Here is a 16,525-nt window from a genome sequence, read left to right as displayed (position 1 = left end):
TATTAGTAGTGCCACTCCCCCTCCCTGTCTCTGTGTCCTCTCTTTTCTTATCACCTGGTACCCCTCTGGAAAGATTGCATCCGAGATTCGCTATGCGTACTAGTGGCTTTACAAGAATGTAACAACTCTTGTATATATCTCAAAAGAAAAAAAAAAGATCATGTCATTTATTTTAGTTTCCACAATTGCAACTATGTCAGGATCTGCCTCACTTTCTTTTATCTCTTGTGCTTTATTTCATACCCTATCTCCCATGTGTGTGTGTGTGTGTGTGTGTGTGTGTGTGTGTGTGTGTGTGTGTGTGTGTGTGTGTGTGTGTGTGTGTGTGTGTGTGTGTGTGTGTGTATTCACCTAGTTGTGCTTGCGGGGGTTGAGCTCTGGTCTTTCGGCCCGCCTCTCAACTGTCAATCAATTGTTACTAACTACTATTTTTTTCCACACCACACACACACACACACACACACACACACACACACACACACTAGTAGTTAGTAGTTAGTAAACAGTTGATTGACAGTTGAGAGGCGGGCCGAAAGAGCAAAGCTCAACCCCCGCAAAAACACAACTAGTAAACACAACTAGTAAACACACTCGCTTCATCTCGTCCAACATAAGCCCCCTCCCCCCACACACCTTCTTGCTGCATCACTGTAACTATTTACACAACACACAACATCTTCATCACAATACACTTCCTCACACCGTACCCATCTACACTTATGCTCACACTTTGCGTGTCTTCCCACAAACTTGCTCTCCTCCCCATGTCCCCCCCAATCTCTGTCACCATTTTCACTATACATTACTGTAATGGATAAAATGGTTCCCAGAATACAAATCTTTAATCTTAACATTTGTGTTGCATATCAATGTCTGTAAAACACTATTTTTGTTATTAACCCTTTTAGGTACCTTTGCACTTGTGCAGCTGCCCTTGCCTATCTGAAGGGGAGTACAGAGTGTGTCAAGAACCACCAACGTGGTGCTAAAAGTTCCCATCACCATCAGGATGGTCAGTCATACAGAGGCATGTGATCAGTAGTCTGCACTGGCAGACTCCGGGTGCATTATGAGGATATCATCAACACAAGAGTGAATAGGGCAGCTGTGATATTGAAAGTCCCCATCACCCTGGATGGTTAGTCATACCTGGAAACTCTAATATGTCCACACTCTATGGACAATTACACTCACATTTTAGGCTTCGTACGAGCCGATGGTTGTTCCCAGTAACAGTCAGTTCTATTTAACAGGAGGCATGAACGCCGACACCAACCACACTCTCACACTCGCCATGCAGTCACTAATCAACGTGCGGGGCTGCGTGAGGCTAGCCCAGAGCGTCTGGCCTTCACCCTCAGACAGATAGACACGTAGGTAAACAGAGCATTCCCCAGTCGCTCTTTCAATGATCAGGAGAAAGCGCAAAGTCTATATAGCACTTGGAAGCGGTCAGGATAAGGATTTGGGAAACGACGGGGGGGAAGCAATGGTGCCCAATCACTTGGATGGTCGGGGACTGAACGCCGACCTGCATGCAGTGAGACCGTCGCTCTACCGTCCAGCCCAAGTGGTTGGGCTCCAATGACCAGGAGGCAGCGATATTAGTGCATACAAGATGGACCTATGTGCCTCCAAGGCAAAAGAAATCCCCTGAATTTGCTGTGTTGGAAGAAATAATTTATTGTGTGATTTTTGTATATTTTTTTATTTATATATTTTTCTATACAGGTTTCCAGTTCCCTCCATCGCGATGCTTCCCTGGCCATGAAAAGAATTGTGTGTATGTGTGTGTGTATTTAAGGCACAATTCCTTACATTTTATTACCAGTAAGTATGATCATTAAGACTGCAACTTGATCTTCCACTGGTTTATTTCCTTATGCTCTTAATGGCGGTGTTTGGGGTCTTTTAATTACAAGGACACAATGGTGTTTTGGTTTATTTAAGTCAGGGGGGGAAGCAGGTATTAACCACAGTCAGGGGGGGAAGCAGGTATTAACCACAGTCAGGGGGGGAAGCAGGTATTAACCACAGTCAGGGGGGAAGCAGGTATTAACCGCAGTTACTGGATGGCGTGGGGCAGGACTCTGCTCTGGTGCCGCACAACTGTCCACCACAGTTTATGTATTGTGTTTCTTGCATGTGTATTTAGCGAGGGCTCGTACACACACACACACACGAGAGGAATGCTCACACGCACACACAAGCATACACACAAACGGTATACAACTGGGTATTGTATCAGGAGTTGACTGGATAGTAGCAAGGTTTCGCAGGGGGAGTTGGAGTTATTGTGTCAGTATATTTTTATACTGGTGTTATGATGGAGTTATGGTGTCAGTATATTTATATAGTGTGTGCCATACTGTGGCAATGGCTAGAGTGTGAGCCATAGTGTGACAATGGCTAGAATGTGAGCCATAGTGTGACAATGGCTAGAGTGGAATAACTCTCCTTCACTTCCCACCTATACACCTTCTGGCGTCACACCCACTGTCCCCGTCCAGTAAGTTACTTCTCGCAATATTCAACAATCTCTTCTTACTGCAGGAGACAAAATAGATGAAATATAAGTCATAAAATGACTAAGAGTTGCACAAAGAAATAATGTGACGTATGAGTGAGAAAGTCAGTTGGAGCCATGACGGGGATTCGAACTCTGGGTGCTCTTAAGCAAATGCCTTATAGACCTTATGCCAACTCCACTCTATGTAACTACTTTGGCTTTACTCCTGTGCTGGGGGTGTACTCAGAGCACATAGGTTGGAATCCTTCTCATAACTCCTACGAATTCCCACATTACAAACAATAATGCCCATTAATATTTTACAATAACAAAACTAACATATGAAAAAATTAAACAAAAATGATAATTACAGAAGGTGAAACAAGCGAGGCAAACATTAAATAGGACGGATGAAAGTGGAAATTAAAGCAAATAAAGGAAATTGACTCATGGGAAAGGCGTCAAGTAACAACCTATTAGCCTTGAGGAAAGAGGACGAAGGTACAAGAGAAAGCCATTAAGATCCAAGGAACATGGAGTCAGAGACCCCCAACGCCCTCACTATAGCATGCACCAGCCGGCGAACTGAGGCTGTAGTAGGAGACAAAGCAAGTCGTGGTTGCTAAGGGCGTGGTGTAGATAGATCGCTCAGTGTGCAATGTAGAGTGAAGGAATGATGGGACAAACCGTACAGAACACAGAACACCACAATAGAACACAAACTATCAATTCACAACACAAACCACCACTACACCACAGAGACTGCCGCTACAGAACACGGATCATTAAGAACAAAGACCACCATCAGGGCACAAAATCCACTACTACGGAACACCGACCATAGTTACAGACCACCAGTAAAAGCCATAAACCACCACCACAGCACACAGACCTCCGCTAAAGAACACAAACCAATACAAAACACAAACCCTCATTAGTGAGCCCAAACCAATATTACAAAACGCGGCCCAACACAACAGAACACAAACAACTTCTACTGAACATGTCACCACTAGACAGTATAATAAGTCACAATTTACAGAACACAAGCCAATACGGAACACAAGCAAATACGGAACACAAGCCTCGACTACGGAACACAAGCCTCGACCACGGAACACAAGCCACCACTACGGAATACAAGCCACCACCACGGAACACAAGCCACCACCACGGAACACAAGCCACCACTACGGAACACAAGCCACTACGGAACACAAGCCACCACCACGGAACACAAGCCACCACCACGGAACACAAGCCACCACCACGGAACACAAGCCACCACCACGGAACACAAGCCACCACCACGGAACACAAGCCACCACCACGGAACACAAGCCACCACCACGGAACACAAGCCACCACCACGGAACACAAGCCACCACCACGGAACACAAGCCACCACCACGGAACACAAGCCACCACCACGGAACACAAGCCACCACCACGGAACACAAGCCACCACCACGGAACACAAGCCACCACCACGGAACACAAGCCACCACCACGGAACACAAGCCACCACCACGGAACACAAGCCACCACCACGGAACACAAGCCACCACCACGGAACACAAGCCACCACTCAGGGAGATGCCGTAGAGCAACAATAAGAACACGAGGCGACAGAGTTAGGGCGACAGAGCGTGGTAATTAGAATATAAAGGTACATTAGCATTCGCAATGAGACAGCAGCGAGGCAGCAGCGAGACAGCAGCGAGGCAGCAGCGAGGCAGCAGCGAGACAGCAGCGAGGCAGCAGCGAGGCAGCAGCGAGGCAGCAGCGAGGCAGCAGCGAGACAGCAGCGAGGCAGTAGCGATACACTAGCGAGACAGCAGCGAGGCAGCAGCGAGACAGCAGCGAGGCAGCAGCGAGGCAGCAGCGATACAGCAGCGAGGCAGCAGCGAGTCAGCAGCGAGACAGCAGCGAGGCAGCAGCGATACACTAGCGAGGCAGCAGCGAAGAATTAATTACTCCCTGTTTGGTGTCAAATACTTTTAACATGATATCAATGTGTCTCCGTACCGAGATATGTGTCTGAGAGTCTTAAAAGCCGCGGTCATATTCAGGGAATTAATCTGTCACATCTTATTAACATTTTCAGATTTAATCAATATGTCAGTGCCACTTATCTGACACTCGGTGCCTAGATCACATGTCTAATGCCAAGGACTATTTCCCTCTAGAGTGCCTAGATCTGGCACGCGATGAATAAATCAGTCGCAATTTGGCTCTACCTAGTAATCAGGAGTATTATCCGTTGTTCAGTGCCTAGATTTGTTTCTAAATGTTTAGATCTGTCTCTCCGAGCCTATAGTTAGTACGCTGCATGTCTAGCCCTGATGCTCAGTGCATGGCACTGATGCTCAGTGCATGGCTGTGGGGCTCAGTGCCTGGCTCTGATGCTCAGTGCCTGGCTCTGGTGCTCAGTGCCTGGCTCAGATGGAGGCCTAACGCATGGTGCTAGTCGCACCCAACTTTGCAGCGGGAATGGTCAAGGGTGCGGGACGAACGTAGGATAGTCATGGTAGGCCTAAAATAAATGCGTTAGGAAATATTAGCATTTATAGAAACCCTCGATGCGATTTTTATGGTCAAACGCGAAATATTAGGTTTGATTTCCCTAGACTTTTTTAATTGTCGTCAAAAACCTATCTGACAGTGAAATTGGGACGTCGGGGCCGTACAAACCCATTATGTACAAACAGTTTTTTTTAAGACGGAGCCCAATAACTTGACCTGACATCCCGCAAACACGCACAGGGAGGCATTACTAGGCAAGCACACACACACACACACACACACACACACACACACACACACACACACACACACACACACACACACAGGATGAGAAGAGAGGCAGGAAGACAATACGAAAATGACATCGCAAGCAAGGCAAAGACTCAGCCTAAATTGCTGCATAGCCACATCAGGAGAAAAACAACAGTACAGGAACAGGTTATGAAATTAAGGATAGGGGCAGAAGGATTCACTACAAACGACAAGGAAGTGTGTGAGGAACTGAATAAGAAATTCCAAGAGGTCTTCACCTTAGAGCAAGGAGAAATCCCAGAGATAAGAGAGGGAATAGCTAACCAGGAACCACTGGAAGAGTTTGAGATTACCAGCGGGGAAGTAAGGAAGTGTTTACTAGAGTTGGATGTGACAAAGGCTATAGGCCCAGATGGAATCTCCCCTTGGATACTAAAGGAAGGAGCAGAAGAACTGTGCCTCCCGCTCTCCATAGTGTATAACAAATCACTGGCAACAGGGGAACTGCCAGAAATTTGGAAAGCAGCTAACGTAGTCCCGATATACAAGAAAGGGGATAGACAGGAAGCACTGAATTACAGGCCAGTGTCCCTAACCTGCATACCATGCAAGATGATGGAGAAGATTGTGCGAAGAAAGCTAGTGGAGCATCTGGAGCGAAAGAACTTTGTAACACAGCATCAACATGGATTCAGGGATGGCAGGTCCTGCCTCACAGGGTTACTTGAATTCTACGACCAGGCAACAAAAATAAGGCAAGAAAGAGAAGGGTGGGCAGACTGCATATTTTTGGATTGTCAGAAAGCCTTTGATACAGTGCCACACAAGAGGCTAGTGAAAAAGCTGGAGATGCAGGCTGGGGTGAAAGGGAAGGTACTCCGTTGGATACAGGAGTACCTAAGTAACAGGAGACAACGAGTCAGTGTGAGGGGTGAGGTCTCAGATTGGCGAGACGTTACGAGTGGAGTCCCGCAGGGGTCAGTCCTTGGACCTATACTGTTTCTGATATATGTAAATGATCTTCCAGAGGGTATAGATTCGTTCCTCTCAATGTTTGCCGATGATGCAAAAATTATGAGGAGGATTGAAACTGAGGACGATAGTAGGAGGCTACAAGATGACCTAGACAGACTGAGTGAATGGTCCAACAAATGGCTGTAGAAGTTCAACCCGAGTAAATGCAAAGTAATGAAACTAGGCAGTGGAAATAGGAGGCCAGGCACAGGATACAGAATAGGAGATGAAGTACTTAATGAAACGAACAGAGAGAAAGATCTAGGAGTTGATATCACACCAAACCTGACTCCTGAAGCCCACATAAAAAGAATAACGTCTGCGGCATATGCGAGGCTGGCTAACATCAGAACAGCGTTCAGGAACCTGTGTAAGGAATCATTCAGAATCTTGTACACCACATATGTAAGACCAATCCTGGAGTATGCGGCCCCAGCATGGAGCCCGTACCTTGTCAAGCACAAAACGAAGCTGGAAAAAGTCCAAAGGTATGCCACTAGACTAGTCCCAGAACTAAGAGGCATGAGTTACGAGGAAAGGCTGCGGGAAATGCACCTTACGACACTGGAAGACAGAAGAGTAAGGGGAGACGTGATCACAACCTACAAAATCCTCAGAGGAATCGACCGGGTAAACAAGGATAAACTATTCAACACTGGTGGGACGCGAACAAGGGGACACAGGTGGAAACTGAGTACCCACATGAGCCACAGAGACGTTAGAAGGAACTTTTTCAGTGTCAGAGTAGTTAACGGATGGAATGCATTAGCCAGTGATGTGGTGGAGGCTGACTCCATACACAGTTTTAAATGTAGATATGATAGAGCCCAGTAGGCTCAGGAATCTGTATACCAGTTGACTGACAGTTGAGAGGCGGGACCAAAGAGCCAAAGCTCAACCCCCGCAAGCACAAATAGGTGAGTACAAATAGGTGAGTACACACACACACGCACACACGCAAGCAAAGTGAGAGCACAGTCACACAAAAATAGCGTGAAATGGAGGGAAAAAGATTACGAAGCTGAAGGAGAAACGCGATAAACTAAAGGCGAAAGAGAAGGTAAAAGAGATTGATGGATAAATACAAAACCAATGAATTAAATACAATTATTCATTTAAATCGGACTGTAGAGTATTCAAAATGAAGCAATACCCAATATAGAGAAAGAGGAGTTGGAGGAGGAGGAGGAGGAGATAAAGCAAGAGACAGAAGTGAGACTGAGAACATGTGCTACTGTAAGTCAGTATTCCGCGGGTCGTGTTGTGTGGATTAGCAATAAGAACGATTTATGGCGCTCAGGGTCTTGTTTCTTGCCTTTCAAAACGACTTCATCCCTGGCGAACGCTCTCCTGTAATTACTAATTAAATTCTAATAGCACGAGCACACGAACGCACGTCGGTGTGTCCCTCTACCCCTAGCTGAGGTTGGTATGTTATTGTTGGTGTGTGTGTGTGTGTGTGTGTGTGTGTGTGTGTGTGTGTGTGTGTGTGTGTGTGTGTGTGTGTGTGTGTGTGTGTGTGTGTGTGTGTGCGTGTGTGTGTGCGAATTTGTGTGAATGTGTGCGTGTGTATCTGTGTTTCTGCCTCTCTGTCAGTGACTCATTATTTCAGTCTGTCTCTCTCTCTCTCTCTCTCTCTCTCTCTCTCTCTCTCTCTCTCTCTCTCTCTCTCTCTCTCTCTCTCTCTCTCTCTCTCTCTCTCTCTCTCTCTCTCTATCATTCGTATTTCCCCCTGGCTAACCCCCCTAGGCTAAGCCCCAGGCAGCTTAATTACACACACACACACACACACGTTTATCAAACATCCAGCAAATTAATTGCCGATAATAGCTGCCAAGTGGTTTAGGTAGTAACCTGAACGCTTATTTCCCGAGTGTGTGAAAGCCTCCCACAACCTTGTGATTGGAGTGAGTTGCAGAGAGGCAGGTGTGTTCTCAAGTTACCTTTAATTATACAGGAGCCTGAAGATAATTAATGACATGAAGATTTGAAAAATATGTTTATTGGTACCTGATAATTAATATATATAAATGGGTAAGTCAATTAATAAATGAATACGTAAAGAAAAGAAGCTTCAGGAGCCGTATATAAATGTGTTTTTCATCTAGTCCCTTCTTTCTCTTTCTCTCTCTCTCTTTCTCTTTCTCTCTCTCTCTTTCTCTTTCTCTCTCTCTCTTTCTCTTTCTCTCTCTCTCTTTCTCTTTCTCTCTCTCTCTTTCTCTTTCTCTCTTTCTCTTTCTCTCTTTCTCTTTCTCTCTCTCTTTCATTTTTTCTATTCTCTCTCTGTCTATTTCTCTCTCCCACTTTCTCTCTCTCTCCCTCTTTTTGTTTCTCTCTCTCTCTCTCTCTCTCTCTCTCTCTCTCTCTCTCTCTCTCTCTCTCTCTCTCTCTCTCTCTCTCTCTCTCTCTCTCTCTCTCTCTCTTTCTGTTTCTCTCTCTCCCTCTTTCTGTTTCTCTCTCTCTCTCCGACTACTCATCTACGTACCATTTAACGTCAGTTTGGTTAGTTATGTCAGGTAGTACAAGATATTTCATATCAGGAAATCAGTGCCTCTAAGTACGTCGTGCCGAGAAATACATAATGGCCCATTAAATGTTATTAACTATAAAATATGCTTCATAAAGTTTTCTTGGCACGAATAAAACAACTTATCCTGCTACGACTTTGTCTCCAATAGCGATAACTCGCCTTGGGAATGTCAATATCATGTAGATTAATATAATTCCCATTAAGATTCTGGGAATATAAGGAGTCCGTGCGTGTGTACTCACCTAATTGTACTCACCTATTTGTCCTTGCTGGGGTTGAGCTTTGGCTCTCTGGTCCTGCCTCTCAACTGTCATTCAACTGGTGTACAGATTCCTGAGCCTATTGGGCTCTATCATATCTACATTTGAAACTGTGTATGAAGTCAGCCTCCACCACATCACTTCCTAATGCATTCCATTTGTCAACTACTCTGACACTACAAAAGTTCTTTCTAATATCTCTGTAGCTCATTTTGGCACTCAGTTTCCACCTGTGTCCCCTAGTGCGTGTGGCCCTTGTGTTAAATAGCATGTCATTATCTACCTTATCAATTCCCTTGAGAATCTTGAATGTGGTGATCATGTTCCCCCCTAACTCTTCTGTCTTCCAGCGAAGTGAGGTTTAATTCCCGTAGTCTCTCCTCGTATCTCAAACCTCTCAGCTCGGGTACTAGTCTGGTGGCAAACCTTTGACCCTTTTCCAGTTTGGTCTTATGCTTGACTAGATATGGACCCCATGATGGGGCTGCATACTCCAAGATTGGCCTGACATACGTGGTATACAAAGTTCTGAATGATTCCTTACACAAGTTTCTGAATGCCGTTCTTATGTTGGCCAGCCTTGCATATGCCGCTGATGTTATCCTCTTGAGATGAGCTTCAGGGGACAGGTCTGGCGTGATGTCAACCCCTAAGTCTTTTTCTCTCTCCGACTCGTGAAGAATTTCATCTCCCAGATGATACCTAGTATCTGTCCTCCTGCTCCCTATGCCTATCTTCATTACATTACATTTGCTTGGGTTAAACTCTAACAACCATTTGTTCGACCATTCCTTCAGCTTGTCTAGGTCTTCTTGAAGCCTCAAGCAGTCCTCCTCTGTCTTAATCCTTCTCATAATTTTGGCATCGTCAGCAAACATTGAGAGGAATGAGTCTATACCCTCTGGGAGATCATTTACATATATCAGAAACAAGATAGGACCGAGTACAGAGCCCTGTGGGCCTCCACTGGTGACTTCATACCAATCCGAGGTCTCACCCCTCACCGAAATTCTCTGCTTCCTATTGCTTAGGTACTCCCTTATCCTCTGGAGCACCTTACCAACTACACCTGCCTGTCTCTCCAGCTTATGTACCAGCCTCTTATGGGGTACTATGTCAAAGGCTTTCCGACAGTCCAAGAAAATGCAGTCCGCCCATCCTTCTCTTTCTTGCTTAATCTTTGTCACCTGATCGTAGAATTCTATTAAGCTTGTAAGGCAAGATTTACCCTCCTTGAACCCATGTTGGTGGTTTGTCACGGAGACCCTTCTCTCCAGATGTGTTACTAGGTCTTTTCTCACGATCTTCTCCATCATCTTGCATGGTATACAAGCTATGGACATTGGTCTGTAGCTCAGAGCCTCTTGTCTGTCACCCATTTTGTATATTGGGACTACATTAGCCATCTTCCATATTTCTGGTAGGTCTCCCGTCTCCAGTAACCTTCTATGGAGAGTGGCAAGCAAAATGTTTCTGCACACTCAATACCCATGGTGAGATTCCGACCTGACCAGCAGCCTTTCTCACGTCCAGATCCAGCAAATGCCTCTTGACCTCAGCTTTCTGGTGTTCTGTTTTTTTTTTTAAATTCCTCCACGCCCTCTTGTTCAGTTCCTTTGCTTCCATACATGCCCTATTAAACCACGGATTCTTCTTTTGCTTCTCGGTTTTCTCCTTTTGGCTGGGATAAATCTGTTTACTGCCTCCTGACACTTTTGGGTGACATAGTCCATCATGTCTTGTATGGATTTAGTTCTGCATTCTGGATCCCATGGTTTATCCATTAGGAATTTTCTCATCTCATAATTTCACTTTCGGTTACGCCATCTTTTTGTTTCCTAGTTCTTTTTTGGGGGAGATAAATCGTAGCTTTAACAGGTACTCAAAGATCAATACACTGTGATCACTCATTCCCAAGGGGGCTTCCAACTTAACTTCCCTTATATCCGACTCATTTACAGTAAGTATCAGATCAAGCATGGCTAGTTCATTTTCTCCTCTCATTCTTGTCGGTCCCTTGATGTGTTGGAATAGAAAATTTCTTGTTGCCCCGTCCAGTAGCTTTGCTCTCCATGTGTCTGATCCTCCATGCGAATCTCTGTTCTCCCAATCAATCCATGGTTGAAGTCTCCCATGATTAGAAGTCTGGATCCGTTCCTGCTAGCGACAGAAGCTGCTCTCTCTATTATATTAATGGTGCCCATGTTGTTTCTATGTGTACTCACCTAGTTGTCACCTAGTTGTGTTTGCGGGGGTTGAGCTCTGGCTCTTTGGTCCCGCCTCTCAACCGTCAATCAACAGGTGTACAGATTCCTGAGCCTATCGGGCTCTGTCATATCTACACTTGAAACTGTGTATGGAGTGAGCCTCCACCACATCACCCCCTAATGCATTCCATTTGTCAACCACTCTGACACTAAAAAAGTTCTTTCTAATATCTCTGTGGCTCATTTGGGCACTCAGTTTCCACCTGTGTCCCCTTGTGCGTGTTCCCCTTGTGTTAAATAGACTGTCTTTATCTACCCTATCAATCCCCTTCAGAATCTTGAATGTGGTGATCATGTCCCCCCTAACTCTTCTGTCTTCCAGCGAGGTGAGGTTTAATTCCCGTAGTCTCTCCTCGTAGCTCATACCTCTCAGCTCGGGTACTAGTCTGGTGGCAAACCTTTGAACCTTTTCCAGTTTAGTCTTATCCTTGACTAGATATGGACTCCATGCTGGGGCTGCATACTCCAGGATTGGCCTGACATATGTGGTATACAAAGTTCTGAATGATTCTTTACACAAGTTTCTGAATGCCGTTCGTATGTTGGCCAGCCTGGCATATGCCGCTGATGTTATCCGCTTGATATGTGCTGCAGGAGACAGGTCTGGCGTGATATCAACCCCCAAGTCTTTTTCCTTCTCTGACTCCTGAAGAATTTCCTCTCCCAGATGATACCTTGTATCTGGCCTCCTGCTCCCTACACCTATCTTCATTACATTACATTTGGTTGGGTTAAACTCTAACAACCATTTGTTCGACCATTCCTTCAGCTTGTCTAGGTCTTCTTGAAGCCTCAAACAGTCCTCTTCTGTTTTAATCCTTCTCATAATTTTAGCATCGTCCGCAAACATTGAGAGAAATGAATCGATACCCTCCGGGAGATCATTTACATATATCAGAAACAAGATAGGACCGAGTACAGAGCCCTGTGGGACTCCACTGGTGACTTCACGCCAATCGGAGGTCTCACCCCTCACCGTAACTCTCTGCTTCCTATTGCTTAGATACTCCCTTATCCACTGGAGCACCTTACCAGCTACACCTGCCTGTCTCTCCAGCTTATGTACCAGCCTCTTATGCGGTACTGTGTCAAAGGCTTTCCGACAATCCAAGAAAATGCAGTCCGCCCAGCCCTCTCTTTCTTGCTTAATCTGTGTCACCTGATCGTAGAATTCTATCAAGCCTGTAAGGCAAGATTTACCCTCCCTGAATCCATGTTGGCGATTTGTCACGAAGTCCCTTCTCTCCAGATGTGTTACCAGGTTTTTTCTCACGATCTTCTCCATCACCTTGCATGGTATACAAGTCAAGGACACTGGCCTGTAGTTCAGTGCCTCTTGTCTGTCGCCCTTTTTGTATATTGGGACCACATTCGCCGTCTTCCATATTTCTGGTAGGTCTCCCGTCTCTAGTGATTTACTATACACTATGGAGAGTGGCAAGCAAAGTGCCTCTGCACACTCTTTCAGTACCCATGGTGAGATCCCATCTGGACCAACCGCCTTTCTAACATCCAGATCCAGCAGGTGTCTCTTGACCTCCTCTCTCGTAATTTCGAACTCCTCCAAGGCCGCCTGGTTTACCTCCCTTTCTCCTAGCACAGTGACCTCACCCTGTTCTATTGTGAAGACCTCCTGGAACCTCTTGTTGAGTTCCTCACACACCTCTCTGTCATTCTCTGTATACCTGTCCTCGCCTGTTCTAAGTTTCAATACCTGTTCTTTCACTGTTGTTTTCCTTCTGATGTGACTGTGGAGTAGCTTTGGTTCGGTCTTGGCTTTGTTTGCTATATCATTTTCAAAAATTTGCTATATCATTTTCAAATGTGTGTGTGTTTGTGTGTGTGTGTGTGTGTGTGTGTGTGTGTGTGTGTGTGTGTGTGTGTGTGTGTGTGTGTGTGTGTGTGTGTGTGTGTGTGTGTGTGTGTGTACGCTTAGCTATTTGTACTCACCAAGTTGTGCTTGCGGAGGTTGAGTTTTGGTTCTTTGGTCCCTCTCATCTGTCGATCATCTGGTGTACAAACTCTCGAGCCTACTGGGCTCTATCATGTGTACATTTGAAACTGTGCATGGAGTCGGCCTCTGCCACATCTCTGACTAATGCATTCCATCTGATAACTACTTTGACACAGAAAATATTCTTAGTATTTGTGGCTCATCTGGGTACTAATTTTCCATCTGTGTCCCCCTTGTTCGCAAAATACCCGTGCTATTTTTTTTTTTTGTTTACCCTGTCCATTTCCCTGAGAATCTTGTAGGTGGTATTTATGTCTCCCCTAACTCTTCTGTTTTCTAGTGACGTGAGGTTTAATTCCAGTAGTCTTTCCTCGTAACTCATGCCCCTCTGCTCGAATTCTATTCTGGTGGCGTACCTTTGAACGTTTTCTAACTTCGTCTTGTGTTTGACTAGATTCGGACTCCAATGCTGCAGCTGCAGTCTCCAGGATTAGTCTGACATGTGTGGTATTGAAGGTCCTGAATGATTTCTTAAACATGCTTCTAAAGGCAAACCTTATGTTGGCCAACATAGCATATACCGCTGATGATATCCTATTGATACGGGTTTCAGTGGACAGATCCGCAGTGATGTCAACCCCATCCTCCCAGATGCTTCTCTCCTGATTCGTGAAGGATTTCACATGTGCATTGCTCTAAAAAAAGAGGCAATGTAAGATTTCCCAAGGGACGAGCCAAAAGCAACAGAGCTGAGGCGTAACTTAATATGATGCAGAGAACATAAAGACGACGAAGGCTCGAGAGAGGGAGAGAGAGAGAGAGAGAGAGAGAGAGAGAGAGAGAGAGAGGGAGAGAGAGAGAGAGAGAGAGAGAGAGAGAGAGAGAGAGAGAGAGAGAGAGAGAGAGAGAGAGAGAGAGAGAGAGAGAGAGAGAGAGAGAGAGAGAGAGGGGGAGGTCGAGGATTTGGCGAGGAAGCCATAATCGAGTTCAGATAGAACAAGAGAGGAGTGCAAAGTGTAGTGTGTGTGTGTGCACCTATCACCTGCCCAGGATGTACCGGACAAGACTCTAATACCAACTGTGTCATGCACGGAGCATGAGAATGAAAATTCGAGACACAGTTGAGTCATTGAGATACGAGAAATGTTTTGGGTGTGATACTGGAGGGGAGATGAAGTTAATTATATGAGCTAGTTTGTGGAAGTCAACACTAATCATAATGTCGAAGGTAATATATGATACTAGAAATTTAGGTAGGGGATTAACTGCAATAGACGACCAGTGTATAAAAAAGGCAGGGGGCCCATTAGCTGAAGCTTGATCTCCCAGGCATACAAGGCGAGAAAATATATACAAATGCAAAGAACGACTAAAAAAACTACTATGTCTCACGTAAATGGAAGACACATGATTACCACATACAAAATTCTCATTAGAATTGACGGCGAAGACATGCATTGGTTATTTGGAACGAATTGTTTAAAACAAGGGAACACAGGTGGTAAGAAACATTAGACTAACACAAACACGTAGTTTTTCTTTTCGCAAAAGTCATGGAAATATGAAATGAACTGAAGGAGATAGTTGCAGAAGCGCGCCATTCATAATTTTAAAAGTAGATATTATAAAGAAATTGGTCCTAGAAATTTTTTATTGTTGCAGCTGGAGACGGTTAGTTTATTGTGCACCCCATACCCTTTCTGTGAGCGGTAGCGCAAAAAGCATTACGGAGGGCAAAAAAGGTCTTTATCAGACCTCAAAAGAGATTATTACTTAAACAATTTAATCTACCCTTCATACCTTATAATTACAATGTCAGTTACAGAGAATGTTCTATTTCAAGAGCTATATATTTACAGTAAGTCATTGTTCATTAATGGTAGGTCTTATCGCTAATACATAATTGTTTGAGCAATGGAGATATTACAAAATCATACGGGAGCTGCTTTTTATTATTAGTCTTCCCGATACACTACTTGTTTCTTAATCTAATATGTCGTTTATCTACTGGAAGCGAAATAATGATACAGTGCAAAGATTTCAGGTATTTTATCCTTAGTAATAAGATAGGTTGCCATTTCATACAACGTGAGTTTAGATTTATCTCTAAATGGCTCAATTTTACTACAATCCAAGATATAGTGTTGGAGTGTGTGTCCCTGTCTTTGTCCACACTTTACACTTTACTTCATCTAGATCCCTATACAAGCCCAACTGCCAGAGATACTTGTAGCCAAGTCTTATACGAGCTGTGATAACATCTGTTAGTCTACTGACTTTGTTACTTGCCCCATACACATGTTTTACTTCACACATTTCATTGTGATAAACAATGGACCTGCTGATTCCAGTTTGCATTGTTCTACTTTCATCAAATTCATCCAGGAGTTCTCGTCTAATGACACTTTTAAGGGACCTATTTGATAACTCAAGATTCCGTTCAATATTGTCTTTATTTCCTGCAACCTTAGCAAGGGCGTCAACTTTGTCTTGTTCCTACAAGCCAATGTGAGAAGGAATCCACAACATTTTTATATTTACCCACTTGTTCTAGAGCTAATGCTCGATCCTGCAGGCACAAATAGTCACACACACACACACACACACACACACACACACACACACACACACACACACACACACACACACACACACACACACACACACACACACACACACACATACACACAAAGAATAGCAAGCTGTGAGCATGATGGGATACAATACAGTACTCCATCAGAGGGACACGACAAGGAGGAAAAGAATCGGTGCAGCAGGTGCAAGGAAGAGGCGTAGGGAATGAGTTGAGAACCATGAACCACAGTCCCCATCCCTGCCATCCCTCCACCAGCAGTTCAGCAACCCCAGAGAGAAGCACAACACCCTTACCATCCACCCCAATGACACCCTCCACACCCCGCAGCCCTCCTTGTCTTCCATCAACTGCCCAACCTGCCCCTCCCCTAGCCCTTCCTACCCTCCCTGCCCTCCTTCCTCCATACCCTCCCTTTCCCCTCCTTCCTTTGGCCCCCCCCTTTTCCCAGCACCCTTTGAGCTGTTATCTTCCTCACAGTACAACTCTTCCAATTAGCCACATCTATGGAACAGCTTTCTATACCAGTAGAATCGTCACAAAGAGGTGGGTGGGTGGGAGTTGAAGTGGGATGGGTGGGAGAGTGAATGAGATTGGCCAGAAGAAAGTGAGCTTCGAGG

This window comes from Procambarus clarkii, chromosome 39, assembly GCF_040958095.1.
Source record: "Procambarus clarkii isolate CNS0578487 chromosome 39, FALCON_Pclarkii_2.0, whole genome shotgun sequence".
In the NCBI taxonomy this organism is placed as follows: Eukaryota; Metazoa; Arthropoda; class Malacostraca; order Decapoda; family Cambaridae; genus Procambarus; species Procambarus clarkii.
Note: the sequence above shows the minus strand (reverse complement) of the source record.